The sequence below is a fragment of the Pleurodeles waltl genome, chromosome 7 (assembly GCF_031143425.1).
Source record: "Pleurodeles waltl isolate 20211129_DDA chromosome 7, aPleWal1.hap1.20221129, whole genome shotgun sequence".
Lineage (NCBI taxonomy): Eukaryota > Metazoa > Chordata > Amphibia > Caudata > Salamandridae > Pleurodeles > Pleurodeles waltl.
In genome coordinates, this window is record NC_090446.1 from 659,742,857 (window position 1) to 659,766,824 (window position 23,968).

Below are 23,968 nucleotides of genomic sequence, written 5' to 3' on the forward strand. Positions count from 1 at the left end.
TGGATCCAATAAGTTAATGTGACAGTCCATCGCCCACTCCCTTCCCCAGGAACCATCACCTCCCCCGGGCTAAATTCAAATGATGGAGCTGGGCCGCATGGACCCCTTTGTGGAGCCATACGTGGCCCTGGGAAATGCCAACCCCCAAAGCTGGCTCCTGCTACCTCCTGAGGTGCTCACCCTCTGGAGGTAGCTGTTTGCTTTTGCTAGGTGGGAGCTGACAACTTCCACCTAGCAAAAGCACACATAATTTCACTGTCAAACAGCAACTGCTTGCTGAAAGTGGAGTTTTCATCTCTTGTGTGCAGGAAATGAGGGGAAGACATTGCTTCCGCAAGCAGGAAACTGCAATTTAAAGCAGCTCCCTGCATACAGCAACAATACCGGCTCCCGCAGGAGATGAATGCTTGCTCGGACCACGGGTCCTTCAGGCTCTCCCCAGGGTATCAATTACAAGTGTATTTTCTCTGCAGAAAGTTACCAGAACAAGATGCACAAGGATCAACTAATTGGCAAACTTACAGAAACACAAGGTTCCTAAGCGTCAATTACGCACCTGTAGTATAGGAGATGCATTATTCATTTACTCAACGAGGTAACACTTACTAATTAGCCAATGGAAAGTGTACAAGTTGGGTAGTCAGTTTCACAAAATGGTGGCCTCTTCTTGGATAAATACGCACAACAGGATTCATTCTAACACAATGCTCATCTCACAGAAATTAATCATCAACAGGAAGCACTTACAGATATAAACAAAGCAGGTCTCCACATTAAAGCCCCACTTCTGTAAAATACTAATCATCCTAACTTTGTGTGCTTGGCCAAAGAAAAGCAAGTGTGTTTTCTCTGCTTTTCCACCTAACTACTACTTGTTCCGTGAGGTAAATATAACACATGCCGTTGCCAAGCACTGCTATCGAACAAATTACAGCACCCATGACATCTTTGATAACATCATTGATAATATTAATGTAATATTTGCATTACATTTTTTGATGAAAAAACTGCTTGATGGGGCACGAGTTTTAGTTACCTCAGGGCACAAGTTATAGTTACTTGAGATAACACTAACTATAGCGGGTGAATTTCTATGGTTTTGAACCTTTAAAACGTACCTTTCTGCCAAATTTGGTGTAATTCCGTTCAGCGGTTCTAGCTGCAGTCATCTTCAAAACTCCTATGGGAATTAACATGGGAAATGCATGTTTCTTGACCCATTTTTTCCCTATAGCCACATGATGGAACACCCCAAAACTTGAAACTTTCCATGTACCACAAGAATCATCGGCACACTTGTTTTGGAAACATTGGTGAAGATCCATCAAAATCCGTTAAGTAATTTTAGAGAAAGTAAATAAAAACAAATGTGTATATCTAGAGGCACAAACACTTCACGAATCCACTTGCGGCAAATTCATTAAGCCTTGCACCACAGCAAAGGCCCTTATTGGATGGCCGCAATCTGGAAGCCATTTTGGGACAACAAACAAAAATAATGAAAATGAAGAAAATGGGGCAGGGTGTAAATAGCCTGACCCCTTAGCCTTGGTCCTGTGGTCCGAAGCAAAAAATCATTTATTGTTTACATTTTTGCAGAAAATTTGCAGCAAATTTGAAGCAAAACATTTTAAAAAACCAAGCACAGTCTGCTGCACGTTTTTTTTAAATAATGGCCCCGGGTGGGCCAGGTCCTAGGGGCAAAGCTAAGTATTAACATAAAAGGAGGGACACACGGGGCCTCCCTTGTTTCCAAAATAAAGTGTATCCCCCTCAGCTCCTTCCTGGAAAGCTTCAAGGCAATTCATCAAGCGGGAGCTAAGGAACAAGGGAGGTCCCAAAACAGAAAATCCCCATGCATTTTTTATCGACTTCTTTAAGAGAGGCTCCAGCAAAAACTGCTGAGCAGTATCACACCAGATTTAACAGGAAGCTAGATCTTGGCTCACAGATTGTGTTTTTTTGTGAATTGGTATAAATCTGATGGGTGGGTCAGCAAGAGTCTCGAGAGACTCTCGCGGACACAGCAATTTAAAAAAGTGCATTCTGATTGGCCCAGGAATCTTTATTTCTCTTAGGCCATCCGGTTCGAGCAGGAGTCAAACTCCACCAAGAGCAAGGGCTCTTTTTGACCAATTGCAACATGAGAAAGTAACAGGACTCATGGACCTAGTCCCCTGTCCTAAAAATGACATAAGGGGGCAGGGTAGGGATAGCTTGACTCCCTAGGTCCAAAGGGACCCCACCGCCGGGGTCAAAAATAAAACAACTGCAAAAAATGTCATGATTTTGGGAGACTCTTGCAGGATTGAAAACAAAAAGGGCTGTTGGTCTGTTTTTGTTTACTCTAAGCTCTGGGAAGCCCATCCCCAGGGCTGTATCCATGAAGGGGGGACTCCATGGACTCACTCCCTGAGCCTCCAGAGGCCACAGTGAGCCCACCCCACACTGGAAAACAATGTTTGTGGACAGGGAGTACACATGGCACCCCCTTCTTCGTGCCTCCAGAGGTCCTAGAGAGCCACCTAGGAGCCAAAATGTCTTTATATGCAGATGGAAGCCTGGTGGCCCCATCCCAAGTCTCAAAAGGCCCTGGGGAGCCCAGCCACAGGGCAAAAAATTTATGAAATGGGGAGGGGTGCATGTGGCCCACCTCCCTGAGCCATTAATGGCCTTAGGGCCCCCAGGGCTGTAAAAGATGCTATGTCCCGGGAACCTCACCTCCAGGACAAAGTGACCTGTATTTGCTCTCGCTTGGCAGGAGCATTTTCAAATCTCTTGCCAAGGAGGAACAGACCCCACATCCACTTTGAAATTGCTCCTGCCTGCTGGGAATGGAATTTGATCTGTTTCCCTGCCCTCACTGATGAGAGTGTTGAAACAGATCAAAATATTCCTTCTGCCTGGAGGCAGCAGCATTAGGAGCTGCTCCTGCAGGAGGGAGCAATGCTGGCTCCTGCTTTATGTGGGGAGCTGGCTGGGGCTGCAGGGGTCTTGGGGCTCCCTCCACAGCCCCAAGTGTGGTGGGTGCTCTGGTTGGGCACCAGGGCACCCACCTTTAGCATTAGAGGGTCCCAAGCGATGGGATTCCGGGGGCTGAAGTTTGCCCGGGAAGGGAGGGGGGGCAAATTCCCATATTCTGAAGCACAACAAGCACATGTACATAGTTTAGTACATGGTGCACACAGTCATCTATGTTAGGTAAAAATTGTCATGCTAAAACAATTCTAATAACTCAAGGTTGCTTATAATAATTATTATGTGGCACATAGAATCTTTGCCCTACTAGAAACGTTTTCTGCACTACCAAAAATATTATGTGGAACATAATGACCATAGGTCAACTGTCACCTGAATACAGAGTTACTCTTGAATAAAGAATTATAAAGTGATGAGTACCTCTACACATCTATCGCGCATTAGGAGTGCCTGTGTTTTGTAAACACGAAAAGGTAGAAAAGTAATATGGAAGTATCCTGCCACTATATAAACTATAAAACAAACCAAGATACTCAGTGAATGATTTCATCAGTGACATCATCATTGATGTCATTTGGGATGCCATCTGTGATGTCATAGAACATGTCATGAGTGATGTCATATTTGAGGTCAAAAGCAGTGCATGGCAGGGGGAGGAAGTTATAATTAGCTCTGCTAAGATTAACTGTTGAATTTCTGTGTTTTGTTTGTTCAAAGCATTAATTTTGTCACTGAAAAATTCATCTAACAATAATGTTGCTTTACCCTTTGGGTTTTTTCAATGAACATATATATATTCACTGAAAACACTAATGGTTACAGGGATGTCATAGTTAGGTTCGCATTTTACACACACAAAAGAATGGCAATTCAGCAGTGAAAGTTATTCTTATAGTTCTACTTATCTGAAGAACCTATAACTCGTGCCAGAAAGTAACTTTACACTACCAGTTGTAGTTTCTTACCATAAGTATAACTATCAGTATAACCATAACTGCTGCATTTCTATGGTTTTGAGTGTGTAAAGCATGAACCTAACTATAACGCCTCTATAACCTATAATATATATATATATATATATACATATATATGTGTGTGTGTATATATATATACATATATATATATATATATATATATATATATATATATATATGTGTACATATATATATATATATATATATATTTTTTTTTTTTTTTTTTTGTTTTTTAAAAACCATAGAAATTCTCTAAAAACAAAAACAAAGGTTGCAGGGACATTATAGTGAGGTTCTCAATTTACTGATACAAAAGGATAGAAATTCAGCAGTTATAAAGAGCTCTTTCATGTGACTATAACTTGCACTCTAAGGTAACTATAACACATGCTCCCGCCATACACAGATTTTTCTTCAATAATTTGAGCAGTAATGTTTTACTTGTAGTTTTAAGGACGTTATAGAAGTTGTCGTCAGTGATGTAATATCTGGGGTAAATAGCTGTGCATGGCGAAGGGGCAAGTTATAGTTATTGTAGGGTGTAAGATATTGTTACATGAAAGAACCCTAACTACAATTTCTGAATTTCTATGCTTTTGTATGAGTAAATTCAGAACTGTATCGTCCCTGTAACCTTTGTTTTTTTAATGAATTTCTATGTTTTTTAATTCTATTTCCTAACTATAATGTTGCAGTATCTTTTACTTTTTTTCAGTGAACTTCTTTGTTGTTTTTTTATGTGAAGTTACTTTAAAAACTATACCTTAATCCGACCATTGCTGCGCGCAGCCTTTGGCCGTGCACAGCTGAGGTTGGCTGCAGGCCTTTTGGCCAACCCTCTATAGCCACCCTACCCCGCGCCGTTCACTGCCTATCACTATAACTTCACTCACAGTTCGCTAAGCATGAAGTATGTGAGACAAAACAATAATGTTAACTTCTGCCCCTCTTCCACAGCTCCAGCTGTAGCAAATAGGAGTGTCACAGTTGACTGTGCATGTAAACTTCCTATTGATGGGCGAGTAAGGATGTATATTTTATCTCATTGCCATAAACTGATGAATTCTGCAATGTGGAAAACCTCCCATACTGTAGAACTTAGGGGCATATTTACAAGGAACTAGCACATCAGCTCCGATGAGCCCGTTTCCTTGCATCGCTCTGCACCCCCCCTAATGACACCATGGTAGCTCTGTATTTACAATACAGCGCACCTAGGTGCACGTTAGCACAATTGCGTCAAAAAATTTTATGCTATGTTAGCGCTTTGCTGGACTAGTGCCAGGAATTTTGATTCTAGTCCAGCAAAGCTGAGGGAGGGTAATAGAAAATGGCCTAGCGTCACTTCAATGCCTGCCCTGGGAAGGGGTTCAGAAATGACGCTAGGATGGCACAGTAAAATCCTGTAAATTTAATTGCACCATTTTTTTGGGCCTACCTGTGGGGCAATGTCCCCCTTGCATACATTATACCTGGCACAGGTATAATGTGGCGCAAGGGTTTACAAAGTGGCGCAATGTTAGCATTGTGCCACTTTGTAAATATGGCGCAGGGTGGGGGCCCTGGTTAGTGCCACCATTGCATAAAAAATTACGCTAAGGCAGCTCTAAGGGGTGTGATGGGCTTGTAAATATGCCCCTTAGTTTTATAGAGTGATTTACAGTGCTCACCTCCCATTCCTAAGCGCTGTCGATTTTAGGATCTTAGAGATTGTCGTTGTTCAAATGAGTGGAATTTCTGATGTTTATATGTTCCCCCCCCTTTTCATTGCTTGTTTTTGTTTGTCAGAAAGTTTCACTCGTAGTTGTTGAAATGTCACTCATAATTACACTTAAGTTATGAAAATGTCACACGTAGCAATCTGAAACCTTGGCAGCTATGGGGACTGTGGGGGGAGACTGAAGGCCTCCCCCCAGGTCCCATAGCTTTTCCACACAGGTGGCTGCTGGATATACAGATCCCTGCGTGGAAAAGCAATTCTTTCCTCTGTCTGCCTACCCACATCTCCATGGGCAGGCAGACAGAGGAAACCTCTGGTCCAATGAAAGGAGAGCTTTTGGCAGTTCTCCCCTCATTGGACCAGAGTGTTTGCAGTGGATTGGCGGCAGCAACAGAGTTGCCACCATGCCACAGCAAATAACTATGTCCCAGGGGTGGGGACCCTGGTACATAGCAGGAGTTAGCCCTGGTGGTTGGTGGTCCCGAGGGCCATTAGTGGTTCCATGAGAGGGACCGTGTGGTCCCACTCCAAAATACAATAGCCCCGGGGAAGTGGTGGTCCCCGGGTCTGCAGGGGGTCTGAAACAAACCTCCTTTCTATTTAATTTAGTATTTGCCCAGGGAAGGTGGTGGTCTCCCAGGCTGCAGGGGGAGGGTGCACAGCCCCCACGCACCAAATTTCTTTGATGCCACAGGGAGGTGATGGTTACTGAGACTTGGGGAGGCAGGTCTTCCCCCTGCGATAAATTTCATTCACACCCCCTGGAGGTGGTGGTCCCCGGGGCTGCATAGGGGGGCAGGCAGCCCCCTCTGTTGAATTCTATTAAGGTCCCGGGGAGGTGGTGGTCCCCAGGGTTCAGGGGTCCAAAACAGACCCCTTCATTGTTTTCTAAAGGCCCCAGGGGTAGTGGTGACAAGGACTGCGGGGCCAGGCAGCCCCCCTTTTTAAATTTGATGAAGGCCCTGGGGAGGTGGTGGTCCCCGGGTCTGCAGGGGGTCTGAAACTGACCTCCTTTCTATTTTATTTAGTATTTGCCCAGGGAAGGTGGTGGTCTCCCAGGCTGCAGGGGGAGGGTGCACAGCCCCCACGCACCAAATTTATTTGATGCCCCGGGGAGATGGTGGTTACTGAGACTTGGGGAGGCAGGTCTTCCCCCTGTGGTAAATTTCATCCACACCCCCTGGAGGTGGTGGTCCCTGGGGCTGCATGGGGGGGCTAGCAGCCCCCTTTGTTAAATTTTATTAAGGCCCCAGGGAAGTGGTGGTCCCCAGGGTTCAGGGGTCCAAAACAGACCCCTTAATTGTTTTCTAAAGGCCCCAGGGGTGGTGGTCACAAGGACTGTGGGGGGCAGGCAACCCCCCCTCGTTAAATTTACTGAAGGCCCTGGGGAGGTGGTGGTCACCAGGGATGGGGGGGAGCCAGGCACCACCTCAGCATCACAATTAACCATGCTCCCAGGACTTGGCCCACCCGGGGCTTCAGAATGACAAAGGTCGGGAGCCTGGGCTTTTTTTTCAATCATTTTTGCCGGATTCGAGGATCCACTGTGAATTTGCGATCCCTCTGGAACCCCAGCACCAAAGCTAAAGTGTCAGGGTGACTCTACCTTGGCCCTTTTTCTGTTTTTTAACATGTTTTTTGGGGACTCGGCTGAAGCTGAGTCCCAACATGGCTGCCAACACTTCCACTTTGATATGTTGACAGCCAATCAGATCTCAGTATGAAATTGGGAGGGTTTGCGATTCCTTAGCATCTCTAGATATCCAAATTTGGATTTTCTTTCATTTCTCAAAACCAGCTGAATGGATTTACACCAAATAACAAAAAGGGCGCTTTCTGGACCAAGAGCTACCTTTCTGCCAAAATTGGTGTAATACTGTCCAGTGGTTTTGGAGTTATCGCTGTTCAAAAGCCCTACGGAGAAATTAATGGGGCAAACATGTTTTGGGACCCCCTTTTTCTCTGCCTCTGCTTGAATGATCAACCTGGAATTTTCCAGACAAGAAGCTGAAGTAAGCGTCATATTTTCTTGGAAACTTTTGTGAAGATTCATCAAAAGGCGCCAAAGTTATTAGGAAAACAAACAAAAAAAATCCATAGAAACTAGGTCCTAACTATAACTAACTAGTGGCAACCGCCACTAGGTAATATATATGTTCACTATTAAAAACAAAGGTTAAAGGGATTTTATAGTTAGGTTCTGAATTAACTCATGCAGAACCATAGAAATTCAGCAGTTATAGTTGGGGTTCTTTCAAATAACTATAACTTGTGCCCTAAAGTAACTATAACTCATTCCCCCGCCATGCACAGCATCTGATCAATAATTTTACTGCATATGTTACAGTGTCATTATTAATGATGTTATCAAAGATGTCATGAGTGCTGACATGTATGGGATAGTTAGCAGTGCATGGCAAGGGCATAAGTTATAGCGACTTAGAAGAACTCTAACTATAACTGCTGAATTTCTATGCTTTTTTACGAGTAAATTCAGAACCTAACTATAATATCCTTGTAGCCTTTGGTTTTTTAAGTGAATTTTTAAGGTTTTTTTTCATTCTTGTCCTAATTATAACATCCCTGTAATATTAGATTTTTTCAGTGAGTTTCCACATGTTTTAAAACTTTTTTTAATGTAAAGTAATTTTCATTACTATATGTTATTTCAACCATCGCTATGCATGGCCGTCGCCTGTGCATGGCTGCAGTTGGCCACAGGATTTGGCCTACAGCCAGGGCCTGCAGCCGACCCCTATAAAAACTCAGCCTCACACTGCACAGAGCCTCTGGCCGTGTGCAGCAAGATCTGGCTGCAGGGCCTGGCCTGTGGCCTGACCAGAGCAGGCCAGCTCCTATGACCACCCAACCTACTGCTGCTCATGGCCGAACAGTCTGTCTCTCTTCATGTGAGAATAGTTGTTACAGGGTGTCTTTGGGAGTAAGAGTGCTGGGTGTGAAAGTGGGTGCATGAGGGTCTAAGTGGGTCTGTGAGTGGGTGTGTTAGTGTCTGAGTGGGTCTGTGAGTGGGTGCATCAGTGTATGAGTGGGTCTGTGAGTGATGAGTGTGATAGTGTCTGAGTGGGTGTGTGAGTGGGTGAATGAGGGTCTGAGTCGATTTGTGAGTGGATGTGTCAGTGTGGGTCTTTGACTGGATGCATGAGAGTCTGAGTGGGTTTCTGAGTGGGTGTGTGAGGGTCTCAACGGGTCTGTAAATGGGTGCATGAGGGACTGTGTGGGTCTGTGAGTGGGCACATCAGTGTCTGATTGGGTCTGTGAGTAGATGCATTAGTGTCTGAATGGGTTTGTGACTGGTTGTGACAGTGTCTGTGTGGGTCTGTGAGAAGATGCATGAGGGTCTCAGTGGGTCAGTGAGTAGGTGTGTCAATGTCTGAGTGGGTCTGTGAGTGGATTTGTCACTGTATGAGTGGGTCAGTGAGTGGGTAAGTCAATGTCTGAGTGGCTCTGTGAGTGGGAGCATAAGTGTCTGAGTGGGTTTGTGACTGGGTGTGTGATGGTCGAGTGGATCTGTGTATGGGTGTGTGAAGATCTGAGTGGGTCGGTGAGTGGGTGCGTCAGTGTCTGAGTGAGTCTGTGTGTGGGTGCATGAGGCTCTGAGTGGTATGGGAGTGGGTGTATGAGTGTCTCAGTGGGTCTGTGTGTAGCTGCATCACTGTCTCTCTGGGTCTGTGAGTGGATGCATCAGTGTCTGAGTAGGTCTGTGAGTGGGTGCATGAAGAACTAAGTGGGTCTGTGATTGGATGCATAAGGGTTTCAGTAGGTCTGTGAGTGGGTGTGTGAGACTGAGTGGTCTGTGAGTAGGAGTATTAGAGTTTCAGTGGGTCTGTGTGTGGGTGCATCACTGTCTCAAAGGGTTTTTGAGTGGGTGTAACAGTGTCTGAGTGGGTCTGTGAATGGGTACATGAAGGTCTCAGTGGGTGCATAAGTGTCTCAGTGGTGTGTGAGTGGGTGGATGAGTCTCTGAGTGCATGTATAAGTGAATAAATTACTGCATGAATGATTCTGTGGTTTTTCTTCCAACTTTTTTCATATTTGTGAATATTTTGCAAATATTTTGTGAATAATCTGCGAATATTCACGAATATCACGCATGGTGATGCAAAATTGTTATAAACCCATTATTTGCCCCTAAAACACACCTATATCACACCCCTGGGGTCAGGGTACCTCTACCCTGACCCATTATGCCACTTTCAATTTGGATTTTCATCTACTTTCTTGTCAGGTTGCCGTTAGCCAATTACAGCGCTTCTTTTCGCACACACATTCGTGAATATTCATGAATTATGGGTGAGCCCAGATACACAAATTTGGATTTCCTGTAATATCTCAAAAACGACTGAACGGATTTACAACAAATAAGCGAAAGTGTAATCTGTATACCAAAAGCTAGCTTTCTGCCAAATTTGGTGTATTTCCTTCCAGTGGTTCAGGCTGTAGTCATGCCTAAAAGTCCTATAGGAATGAAAAAGTTTCGAGCTTTTGCGTCAAGAATTTTCAATTCTATTAAGGACACGGAGGCGAGGATTATGCTTCTCTTTCTATGCTTTATTACAAACAGCAGCCAATAGGAGAAGATGTTATTGAAACCAAAACATATTCCAGAGTTCAAGGATCTAACGTCACAACCATAGAGAATATACTATATAAACACCTGAGGCTAATGAACTTCCTCTTTCTTTGCAAATCTCAATCAGTAAAAGTCTATCAAAAGCGAACCCGCAGATGAACTCAAATTCAAGCATCCAGGAAGAAAAGAGACATCCCGAGACGTAAGGAATCTCCCAAAATCCATTGAATCCTAGCAGACATCATTTCTGGTCGAACCCTAGAAAAAAGGGGTATAGGAAACAATCATAACATATGGCCAGAAAATCTGGAATAATTAAACATGTTTAAAGTACCACATCAACTAGATGGGTAATACCATAAGACATGAAATTAAAACAAAGTACTTAACTCATAGGATGCAGTCTTATTGGTAAACTTAGGGAGGGATAATCCTCGCCTTCGTGAAAATTCTTGACGCAAAAGCTCGAAAATCTTTAACTCTATGTCAGGACCGGAGGTTCAGATTATGCTAGTTCAAAGCTGATTTACCACTATTGATGCAATATCTAAAATAGGTTTATGACAGAAGGTCTTAAATGTAGATTCAGTGGACCAGTCCGCTGCTTTCATAATATCCTCTAACCTGATTCCCAAGTTAAATGATTTAGAGACCATGGCTACACACACTGAATGAGCTCCGAAAATAGAAACATCAATTCCTGCTTCAGAAAGAAGCCATCTAGTCCATTTGGCCAAAGTAGCCGATGAGACTGGATTAAAAGGTTTCTGAAGAGCAATTAATAATTTACCCCTAGGATCTCTCCTGAATTCATCCGTATCAGCTTTGTATGCTTTTAAACATTGAACAACACATAATTTGGGACTATGGGGAAAGGCCGGATAAAACACAGACTTAGGGCCATATTTATACTTTTCGACGCACAACTGCGCGAACGCAGTTGTGCGTCAAAAAATCTAACGCCATTCTGAAGCGCCATGCGGGCGCCGTATTTATTCAATGGCGTTAGCCGGCGTTAGCCGGCGGAGCAGCCTGGTGTGCGTAAAAAAAAATGACGTACACCAGGAAGCGCCGGCGTAGGGGAATATGGAGCTTGGGCGCCAAAAAATGGGGCAAGTCAGGCTGAGGCAAACTTTTCGCCTCAACCCGATTTGCGCCATTTTTTTTGACTCCCAACCCCCATTAAAATGACTCCTGTCTTAGCAAAGACAGGAGTCATGCCCCCTTGCCCAATGGCCATGCCCAGGGGACTTATGTCCCCTGGGCATGGTCATTGGGCATAGTGGCATGTAGGGGGGCACAAATCAGGCCCCCCTATGCCACAAAAAAAAATTAAAAAAATACTTACCTGAACTTACCTTAAGTTCCCTGGGATGGGTCACTCCATGCTTGGGTGTCCTCCTGGGGTGGGCAAGGGTGACAGGGGGTGTCCCTGGGGGCATGGGAGGGCACCTCTGGGCTCCTTCCGAGCCCACAGGTCCCTTGACGCCTGCCCTGACCAGGCGCTAAAAAACGACACAAAAGCGGCTGGACGTCATTTTTTTTTACCCGCCCACTCCCGGGCGTCATTTTTGCCCGGGAGTGTAAATACGGCGCACATGCCTCGGAGTAATTTTTTAGACGGGAACGCCTACCTTGCATATCATTAACGCAAAGTAGGTGTCCATGCAAAAAAATGACGCAAACTCCATGAACTTTGGCGCTAGACGCGTCTAACGCCAGAGTATAAATATGGAGTTCGTTTTGCGTCGAATTTGCGTTAAAAAAAACAACGCAAATCCGGCGCAAACGGAGTATAAATATGCCCCTTAGTGCCTGTCTTAGTGCGTCTGGATATAGAAAAAGAAACCCCATCAGGGGAAAAACTCCTTCCTGCTAAGTCAAGGGCCCTAACGTCTGACACCCTTTTGCAGGAATGAGACAGAGCAAGAGGGTAAGTTTAGCCGAAAATTGCTTACGTAAGAGGAACCTATTATCTGGCCAGGATGAAATAAAGGAAAGTACTACATTAACGCCCCAAAGAGACAAGTATTGAGGTAAAGGAGGATTAGACAGACGGATGCCTCTCATCAAATTGCAGACCACAAAGTGTTCACCAACCGGTTTACCCAAAACTGGGAGATGGCCGGCCGATATAAAAGATCCATAATTATTAACAGATCTGTAGGCAAGGCACGACGCAGTAAGAGATGCCAGAAAATTAACTACTAGGTTGACATCAGCATTAAAGGGATCTGCCTCCCGTTCCGCACACCAATGGACCCATTGCTTCCAAGCGGAGGCATAGCGCTTATGTGTGTTGGATGACCAGGCTTGGTGAATGAAGTTGGAAGCTTGTTCAGAAATGCCTGGCAAGAGCCATTGTTGCCGGAAAGTCTCCACGCCACCAGACGTAGCTTGCCTGATACAATTAACGGATGAAGAATCCCTAGAGAGTACAGCAAGAGATTGCCCCGCGGAGGGATCAGAAGTGGAAAATCACACAACAACTCCAGTTCCATAGGGAACCAGGTTTGAGCTCTCCAAAGGGGGGTTACTAGAACAATCTCGGTTCCCTGAAGGCGAACTTGAGTCAAGACTCGAGGGTTCATGCTGAACGGGGGAAAGGCATATCCTCGATGAAGGGACCAGTCCTGAAGGAAGGCATCCGTGGCCATTGCTTCTGGATCCAGTCTTCAGCTGGAGAAGAGAGGAAGCTGGTGATTCAGTCTCGATGCAAATAAGTCTATTGTGAAAGGACCCCAGTTCTGGTTCAGAAGAGAGAACACTTTCGGAAGGAGCTTCCAATTGCTGCTATCCCGAAGGAATCTGGAATTCCAGTCCGCTACTGCATTGTTCACTCCCGGTAGATATTTCGCAATGACAGAAATGTGACGATTGAGACAAAATTGCCAGAACTCCATGGCTATCCAAGCTAGAGTCTGAGATCTCCTGCCCCCTAGTTTGTTCACATACCTGACCGCTGAAATGTTGTCCTTCCTCAAAAGAATGCAACAGTCCGATTTCAGGGGTGATACACTCTGGATCGCAAAAGCGCCAGCCAGAAGCTCTAGGCAGTTGATGCGGAGGTGTAGTTCCTCCTCCGACCATCGACCTCCTGTGGTCAAGGATCCGCAATGGGCTCCCAGCCCCATCTGCTGGCATCCAACTCCAGAATCACATCTGGGGAAGTGCAGAAAATCGCACGCCCGTTCCAGGCCTCCATGTGATCTAGCCACCAAGCTATTTCCGAATGGGCTTCTGCTGAAAGAGGAACCATGTCCGCATAGGATAGGCCCTTCTGTAGATGGGAAATCTTGAGGCCCTGGAGGGCTCTGTAATGAAAGGAACCCGGGAATATTGCCTGAATCGAAGAGGATAAAAGTCCCACCATCCTGGCTAAGTTTCTCAAGGACACCTTCTGTTTGGATAAGAGAAGGCACAATTCTTTCTTTATATTGCAAACCTTCTGAGGGGGAAGAATCAACTGGGCCTTCACAGAATCTATCCAAAAACCCAGGAACTCTATTTGCTGAGATGGCAGAAGACAAGATTTGGGTTGATTGATCAAGAAACCCAGACTCTGAAGGAGATGAATTGTCCATGTCAAGTGGTCTTGAAGGACTGAGGGATCCTGCACCATAAGGATAAGATCGTCGAGGTAGACGATCAGACGTACCCCCCAGGCATGAAGAGACTCCACTACTGGTCTCATCCTCTTGGTAAAGCACCAAGGAGCGGAAGAAAGCCCAAAGGGAAGGACTTGGAATTCGTAAAATTGGTCTAGCCAACGCAATTGAAGGAAGCGACGATGAGGAGGGAAAATTGGGATGCTCAGATATGCATCCTTTAAATCCAGGCATACCAACCAGTCTCCTTCTTGAAGATTATCTCTTAAAAGATGAATTCCTTCCATTTTGAAATGCCTGTAGACTATCTAGGCATTGAATTCTTTGAGATTGAGGACTAATCTTGATCCCCCGCCTTTCTTGTCTACCAGAAAGATAGGGCTTAAAAATCCTCTTGGATGAGGAACAGCATGGCAGATCGCCCTTTTTTCAATAGGGCTTGAATCTCCAAACTTATGATCTCTTGGTCGTAATGGGAAAAATGGGGAAGAAAGGGAAGGGTTTGTTGGAGAGGGGACTGATAAAACTCCAGTTTGAAGCCTTGCACAGTTTCTAACACCCATGGATCTTTGGTTAGTTTTTGCCACTCAGAAATGCAAGTCTGCACCCTGCCCCCAAGAATTACCTCTGATGGAGGAATGAGTCTCACCTGAGTTGGTACCAGCCCTTCCCACCCCCCCCCCGGGCCGCGAAGGGTAGAACATAGAGTCTGTCTGTTGCTCTCTGTTATACCCACGTCCGCGGGAAAAAGAATCACGTTTGGGGCCTTGATAGTAGGAGCGGCCCGACAAGCAACCCCGCATATGTCTGGCCCTTCGAAAAAGAGTTTTCCTGAAAACCTTTTTGAGGGATAACTGATCTTTGTCCATAGAATTTAAGGTAGCTGCGAAACTTGAGAGGTCTTTAATGAAAGGGTCTCTGAAGAGAAGACCCTGGGCAACTTGACCTGCTTCCAAAGTAGCAAGTTCGTTTAATTGGTGGTCGATGTGCATCAGGATGGAGCGCCTTCTCTCAGTAGAGATAGCCATGTTAGCGTTTCCCAGATGACAAATGGCTCGCTGAGCCCAGCCTACCAGTACATCCGGGTTGATTGGGGAGTTAGATTCCTTCACTAAGAATGCCATTTCCAATATTTTAGCTAGGGGCCTGGATAGATCAAGTAGCTTGTCCTGATAGGACCTCCATGCACGATCCAGACCCTTTTTGGGGACCTTGGCCCATTTTTTCATAAACGTGACCATTGTGGGGTCGCTATCCGGCGTGTCTGCGACCTTGCCTTCAAGGTCAGGTATAGGGCATTCTGCACGTAACCAGGCTCTCACATCCTTGTTGAATCCTGCCCTGATGTGCTCCTGGAGGTACAAAGCTACTTCCAGAGGGGGAGTCCAGATTGAGGAGCGAGGGTGGATAATATCCTCCGGATTGAAAGTCAACACCAGAGGGGAATTAGGAACCGGACACCTTGATTTGTCTGTCTTTCTGCGTTTGCTTGGGCCAGGGCGGTCACCCTGGTCTCCTTCTGAGTCAGAATCAGATGAGTGCTTGGGAGAAGAATGATCAGAAGACTGATCTGTCCCATAAGCGTCATGCTGTTGGGAGGACCTATACCCATGCTTTTTTTGAATGGATGCAGACAATTTGTCAAATATCTCAGTGTGAGCCCATTTAGTGGCCTTCGATTTACTATTAGATGTAGAGGGTTGGCTCATTTGCACCTCTTCGGAAGGCGTAATGGGAGGTAGCCATCCTTTATGGCGTGCAAAGTTCTCAAAGTGGTGCATGAGAGCACCAAGAGCCTTCGCTAGCACCTTGTTTACAGAAAGCTGGACGCCGTTATCCAAAGCACCAACAAGGTTCTCCTCAAAAGAAGGGGATTCCCCCCAAAATATTCCTCCTCCTCGTAGGAGTAAGAGTGAGCCATTATAATAAACACCTCCCAAGGAGTGAAACTTCAAGAGTAGCCAAAGACTACGATCATGGAGAGTGCGAACCCCAGCAGGCTAATATCTTTGAATATAGGATGTGGAGGGAGCAGCCTGCAGCACTCTTGGCAGAGCCTAAGATCATTTTATGACCCTGAGCCAATCTGGAGGTCTCAGGATATAAGGGAGCCAAAGTTTGATGGATGCAGCCCAGAAAAACAAAGAACACATAGATTAATGCAGGCAGAGAAAAAAGAACACTTGTGTCGGCTCGCTCCAGTCACTCGCACTGTTCCGATCCTGAGAGAAGGGTGAAAACGGGCAGGAGATAGAAACGAGCGAGCACGTGCGCGTGCACGCGCGCGTCTATTTTTGAAAATACCGAGACCCAAGGGCTGAAAAATTATGGGCAAAGCCTCGTAATAAGCTCCCGCTCCTGCTCCACCAGTCAATCGAACAATGCAGCAATGCTAGCGCTAACACTATAAAAAAAAACACAAGTCACCAAATATGCACAATATCAACATTCAATATCGATACAAGGAAGGGCACTTAACTAGCTGCGGAAACCGCAAAGAAAGAGGAAGTTAATTAGCCTTGGGTGTTTATATACTATATTCTCTATGGTTGTGACGTTTGATCCTTGAACTCTGGGATATGTTTTGGTTTCAATAACATCTTCTCCTATTGGCTGCTGTTTGTAATAAAGCATAGAAAGAGAAGCATAATCTGAGCCTCCGGTCCTGACATAGAATTAACATGGGAAACACAACTTATTTGACCCCCCATTTTCTTTGTCTCACTAGACGGATCACCCTCAACTTCCCATGCATAACAAGAATCACCAGGTCACCTTTTTAAAAAAAAAAACATGAAGATTCATCAAACGATGCCAAAGATACAGGCAAGTCAAAAAAAAAATCTATGGAAAGTAGGTCCTAACTATGACTACCTACTGGCCAGTGCCAGTAGGTAACATTTATATAAACTACATTAAACATATATAATTTAGCACCCCCATTAAGAAACCAACCTTTATCATCAATGCTTCAAAAGTATTAAAAATCCTCCCTAGTTTTTGATATATACTCCAAATCTACCACACTACATCATAAGCAACATACTTTCTAGGACCCTTCTTACCTATAACATTCTGAGAGTTGGAAGTAGCAAAGCAGATAAAAAAATATTAATTCGTATGTTTAGTAATAGAGTTTTAAGCCCACTTCTGAACTATTCTAGTTCTCTTTGTTGAGGTGGAAACTATTTTTCTGGTTTCGAACAAAGATGGCCGACTCCTCCGACAAACACTTGTGAAGTTATATAGACAAACAGACACGCCAGGGGGAATCTGAACTCTGAAGCTGAACTCTGAAATCTCGTCACCTTCATTAAACTGATCATCCCTCAAATACAGAGAAAAGCCACACCTTTAATTTCAGTCAATTTGTAAAAACTTGTCCTGCTGACATTACTAGTATCAATCAATTCAGTTATGCGCGATTTGTCATGCAAGGTCTTGCCTCCGATTGCCCAATTAGGTAATTAACAACACCCTTAATATGTAAAATTACTCATAGAATAAAGGCCTGCATTGTTGCTGTTTTCATGGAATTGCATTTCTATTTCTAGTGGCTTTTGTGCTCTCGATCGATCTGCCCGATTTTGATCCATCGTCATTGGGAGTAATTTTTCTTAACTAAGGAACAGGTAGCGCCTTCTTGGAGGGAGGGAGAGGTGGATGGAGGGGGCTACGTCATCGGGTAATTTGACTACAATGAACGTTTGAGGTATAATAGGAGAGACATCAAAGAGAAGGCATTACCTGCAAATAATGCGGCAACTACCGCACCTAATGCAAATTTGGAAATAAGCACCTTCTGCATAACTCTCAGAACACCATCGTTTGAAGTGCATTAAAAACAAGGATTTGCAAAGTCAATAGGTCTCGACTACAAGAGAGCTACAACTTTGTTAAAGTTTTTTAGAAATGTTCCGCAGCAGCACGCACTGTGCAGCATGGCTCCAATTTAAAAAACATAGAGGTGCCCGGACACGGCCAGCGCTAGCTGCTTTTGTTTTGTTTTAAAGTTTCTCGTGCGGCATACTTAACCAAACTTTGAAAGTTTTAAAAACACGAGCAAAGTGGCAATTCAACCACCGCTTACTCACTAAACAGCTGCAGCGTTTCTCCATATCATCTATGGCTTTCTGACGTTTTAATTACACCTGAGTAGTCGGGAGAGTTCGGGGATTTTCAGACTACTTTTAGAACTAATTAGCCCAACGTGGCATGGTTACAGTTTGCACGATCCATGCATTGTCTAACTTGGAGGGGCCATGACGCTTCAGGGATCTATTTTGGGGGCGAGATAAAAGCGATGAAAAACGATTCTGCCAAACAAAAGCGCCTGGCCTTGGGCAACAGATGTTAGAAAGGTCCTCCAGCAACGCATTCCCTTTACTTTTAAAAAAAAAATCTTCATCACCTTTGCAAATGGAACATCTAAAAACAAAACTGCTCTAAGTTGGGAGCGATCACGTTCCTAACCTTAAAAGGAGTAACCAAGGCCTAGAGAGAGGCCTAAGTAGGATGACTTCTACAGCACTCTCCTGGGATGTGGAGAGTAAAATGTCTGCCACTACTCTGCTAGCAAGGAAAATCAAATGGCTTACACTGATGTCTCCTGTGCAAACAGGAACGGAAAGGATGATACTACTGTGTGCTAAGTGAAGAGAGTACAATGTCTATCACATGTCTGTAAAGAGAATGGAAGTAACATGATTCACTCTACTTTCTTCTTGGAAGGGCCAGAGGGATAGCTTTTATTGCTCTCTGGAGGGTGGGTAAATAAACTGGCTTTTGCTTCTCTCGCCCTGCAAAGGGGAGAAAGAGTTCTCTCCTCTGAACGGTGAGAGCAAAATGATTCCCACTGCTCTTTGCTGGCAAGGGAGATTAAGATGGCTTCAACATTTCTCACCTGGGCAAGAGTGAATTATTGTTTCAGCTGCTTTGTGTAGGAATTGGGAGAGTATGTTATCTTACGTTGTACAGCTGTTATTTCTATAGTGCACTTTCTGGAGCTGGTATAGGATTGGAGCATTCATGGTTTTCTAGATATCATCCATAACAATCCAGTATTTTCATCACCCACCAGATATGTATTGGTTGTTATGGTTCCTAAATGTGTGTGCACTATTGGTTTAAAATTGCTTTCTATAATATAATGCAAGGCTATCATCCTTCAAATCCAGCTACATGGCATATCAAGCTATGTTGGATGTAGCAAGTTGGTTCGTCTAGTGATTGTGTTTTTTCTGATGTGTTTAGGAGCCCCTTGACTGCAACTTTAAAATTCCATATCTGAGCCTTGTCAGATATATGTGGAGTGTGTTTGTGTAATGTATTCTCTTTTTCGATTCTGAGTGGCATGTCTTGTTGGCAAGTAGTGTTAGGACTTGTGTGATGTAAATGATAACAACAACAGTAGCCCTAAATACAACATATATGAGTTGATGTTGGTTGAACGTTATAGGTTGTGACTGATGTACTGTGGTGGATGATACTTTGTCCTGTAAAAAGAAAGCGAGTAGTAACAAACAATGTATAAAAGTTGATACATCAAGTACTTTAATTCTTACGACTCTTAGACAATGCATGCACTGTCTGTAGTAGGATACACCGTGGGCTTACCAAGAACATATAGCAGCTTGGAACCCACCCATTGCTTACTATTGGGTGGCTTTCTTGTCACTACCATTTGCTTGCTTTTTATTCAATGACTTGCTTCTCCATCTTGTGTCAGTCCCACGTATTGCCAATTTACTTTTGTCCAAGCATGCTCACGTTTAAGGTAATAACTTTAGTTTGTCTAAGACACTACATGATATTGCACGTGCTTTTTAGGTCTCTCCCTATAGTGATTCTCTTCACCCCTCCCCACACTGTGTTGCTCTCTCGCCCATGTACCTTTCCCCAATCAACTCCATGTGGCTTGCTCATCCACTTGCTTCTGCTCCTCACCCCTGACCTCCGTATTGTTTCTCCCAGTGTGCCCTCATTCTCTCTTGCCCTTGCTGTCGGAGATTCTGTAAGGCATGGCTCTAACAACCATTTTGAAAAACCCAATAGGTCCAAAAGGAGAGATATTGGCTTTGCCAGTGCTTTTTGTCAGATTCCTATCACTCATCACCTGAGCTTGCTTCAGCCACAAGGAAAACCAGTGTGAAAAGCTATCAATGACTGCAGTGGTGTCCACAACCATCATCACTCTCAATCTGTCACACTTTAGGGGCACTCACTGCTCTAGAGCCTAGAGACTGCCCTGAACCCAGTACATGCTTTGCAAGTGAAGCAAACATGGTTACTTACCTCTATATAAACAGCACACAATGTACATATTGCTGCATGTGATATATTTATTTGTGTATTTTATATCCTTCGGACTGGAAAATGAGTGACATAGGAACACTTTAACGTTAACCAGCAGAGAGTATATGATGAGCTTGGTAATGGTTGCTAAAGATATGCTTTCTTTGTTATGAGAGTCAGATGCAAGATATTTTATTGAAAATTGGCTGTTTTTATTATTTTATGGCCAGTGCTTTCAGTGGACTGGTACAATGAGGTATTCAGTGCCTGCACTTCTTTAATTTGGAAGGTATAGTACTGGCACTTCTCAGCACTGCTCCAGGGCTTTTAAGATGAGTGTACCAGCACTTCTCAGCAGCAAATAGGCATTCTGTAAAAAGGAGTTTCTATATTGCCATTTCAATTACTTTTTGCCAGTGTCAGTAGTGGATGGTGTTCTGTGAGATTTGAAGGTGTTTCGCTGGTCCACAGAAGAGCACCTAACCTTTGGTAGATTTAAACCTCAGCAAAAGGGTGCCATTTTTGTTTTAGGTTTTGTTGAGCTTTTTATATGTATTACTATATATATTAAGTGTTGTGCTGTATTGTGGTAGATGGCCTGATAGGTGTTACATTGAGCCACTCACCTGCAAACTAAAGGTCTTCGGCTGGAGCGAGGACAGTCCGCCAAATCCCCAGCGAAACAGCTCTCAATGTGTGTATGTAACAGCAAGCACAAGCAACTGTTCTAGAGGGGAAATGGGATTGGGGAATTAGAGAGAGACAAAGATTTCTGTATTCCTCTCTGTCCGACTCGATCCTCTGTATTGTTGGCCAAATATTGAATGGGTTCTGGTCCTGTGACTCTGGTGCGATCTCTTAGGTCAGAGGTTCCCATATATGAATGACAGCAGCACAATTAAACAATACTCAAAACCTTCTACTGTCTCCAAACAGTATATTACTACTATTAAACTGCTCACCCATTATAATAGGTGTACGCATCCATTGGAATTCTTCATCCAATTGTTTTAACACTGGAGCGCTCAATCTCACTCTCTTTGTCTCTTTACGGCTCGACTTGGGTTGTTGAGGTTCACAACCTTAGTACTTTGAAAGGGTTTCTAAAATGTGTTATGACCAGGGATTTTTCCGTAGTTCAACTGCTAGAAAACTCTGCACTGTGACTCTGATTAGATTTTTAACATTGTCTTTGTGCAAGGACATACTGAGGAAATGTTGGCAAACCTAGTCTTTGGATTTTTTTTTTAATTGGTGCACTAGTCCATGTGCTCTGCTCATTGTAAAGACTTAAAGTTGTTTTTGTTACGTTAACTGTTGTTACCCCTTTTCGCCTTTTGGAGAAGTCATTGGGGGAGCCCAGGCAATAGTGTCAAGATACAGCTGCCATTGAGCGAGGCCCGCTCACAATGTCAGGGTCCAGGTGACAAGAATAACTGGTTCTCCAGGTAAGTGTGCTGAGCAGTGGCGGAGCCATGAGCAGGACCTTCTATCATTGGAGTGCAAAGCCAAGCGTTGGCATTGTGGCTGGGGCATGGTATTGTACCCATCCAAGCCAAGATGGCTGCCAATCACATGACTAAATCGCAAGACCTCGAGCACGTCTCTTTCTAAAGTCTGATCTCATGGATCACAAATAGTGACTAAAGGACTTAATTAGAAAGTGAAGCAAGTTGAGGCCTTTACCCCCTTCCCCGCCATGGACTTAATGGTTACATCCTTGCCTGCGGCGCTAAGGCGCCAAGGATGTAACCGTTAGGTCCATGGACTGGCTCATGGGGGAGCATTAACGATCCCGCCATGAGCGTCCCTCCCCCTCCCATGGGCAGGGATGGAAGAGGAATTGCTTCCCCTTCTATCCCTAACTTCACATCATCAGAGGACGCCCCCACCGCACTGGAAGTATGGCTTCCAGCGTGAACGGAGAGAAATGCTTTGCATTTCTCTTCTGCTCCTGTGGCTGGGGGCGGCACAGAGACATGAAAGGAAAGGAAAGGCCTTTCCTTTCCTTTCATGTCTCATTGAGCATTTCTGCTGCCCGATCGTGAAGCGATCAGGCAGCAGAAATGCCTATTAGAAACCAGGGATGTTTTATTGTTTTTTGTTTTTGATTTATGCATAAGGTGAGCGGCCCCTTGGGCAAGGGCCGTTCTCCAGGGGGACAATATATTATGAGGCATTTTGTGCCCCCCTGGTGGCAGATCAGCCTATTTTAATTAGGCCGATCTGCCCCCAAAGGCCACTAGACACCAGGGAGGTTTTTTTTGTTTTACGTTAAGAATCAAGGGGAGTGACCCCTTGAGCAAGGGTCGGTCCCCTGGCGGGCAATTTTTTAATAGGCCATTTCTGCCCCCTCTGGTGGCAGATAGGCCTCATTTAATTAGGCCAATCTGCCCCCAAGGGGTGCAGAAACCACTAAACAAGGGTTGCTCCTTGGGGGGGAATTAATTTTAGGTCACTTCTGCTCCTCCTGGGGACAGAACAGCCTAGTTTAATTAGGCCGATTTGCCCCAAAGGGGGACAGAAACCACTAGGCACTAGGGATTTTTATTTGTATTTTTTTACAGATGGTGAGTGACCCCTTAGGCAAGGGTCGCTCCCCTGGGGGTGCAAATTTATTTTAGGCCATTTCTGCCCCCTTGAAGGCAGATTGGTCTATTTCTATTAGGCCGATATGCCCCCGGGGGCAGAAACCACTTAGACACCAGGGTTTGGTGTATATTTGTGTGTGTGTTTTGCTTGAGGGGGCAGTCCCTTGGGCAAGGGTCGCTCCCCATGGGGGCACATTAATGTTGGCCATTTCTGCACCCCTTGGGGGCAGATCAGCCTATTTTTGTAAGGCTCATCTGCCTTAAGGGGAACAGAAAGCCCACCACACACTAGGGAAGATTTTTTTTCAAAAAAAGAGGGTGGGGGCATGGCCAAACCCCCACCCCAAATAAATGGGGACAAAGTATTTTTGCCCACCGGTCGGCAAATGGGGATATTATCCCCGATCCACTCCTCTGGGCAGAAAGCCTACTAAATACCAGGGTATTAAATAGAAAAAATAGTGGGGTGGTGGCTACCAACCAGTATGGGCATAGTTATGCCCACACTCCAACTGAAGGGGGTAACTGTCTTTCAGCTCTACCCCGCACACTAAAACACCTTATCCCGCGGCAAGTAAGAGGACACTTGATTAATTTGGGTTTTGTTTTTACATTTGGGCCATGAGAGCTTGTCTAACTCTCAAAATCATCCCACTTGGAATGGTGAGGGCTTCACTTTTTGGACTTTGGGACGCTGCCATCTAGAAAAATCTACGAGACCTAGACACATCTGAAAACTTAACATCTGGGCGAGTCCAGGGTGGTGTGCTTCACATGCAACCCACACCATTTTCTTGGCCACAATTCCCTGCAAACCTCCAACTTTGCTGGAAATCACACATTTTTCCCACATTTTTGTGATGGAACCTTCCGGATTCTACAGGAATCCAGAAATTCCTACCTCCCAGCATTGTCACATCTATACCGATAAAAATGCTGCCCCACTTGTCAGCCTAAAAACATTTCTCTTCAAACTGCCCTTTTCGACCCGCTTTGGTTCCCCCTAATTTTCTACATGCTTTTGGCTTTTCCTTGTCACAGGCACTTGGCCCACCTAAACAGGTGAGGTATCATTTTTACTGGGAGACTGAGAGGAACGTTGGGTGGTAGGAAATTTGTGCTGGTGCGGGGATCCCACACAGAAATGTGGGAAAAATGTTTTTTATTTTTTTATTTAGCTAAATATGAGGTTTGCTGAGGGTTCTGGGTAA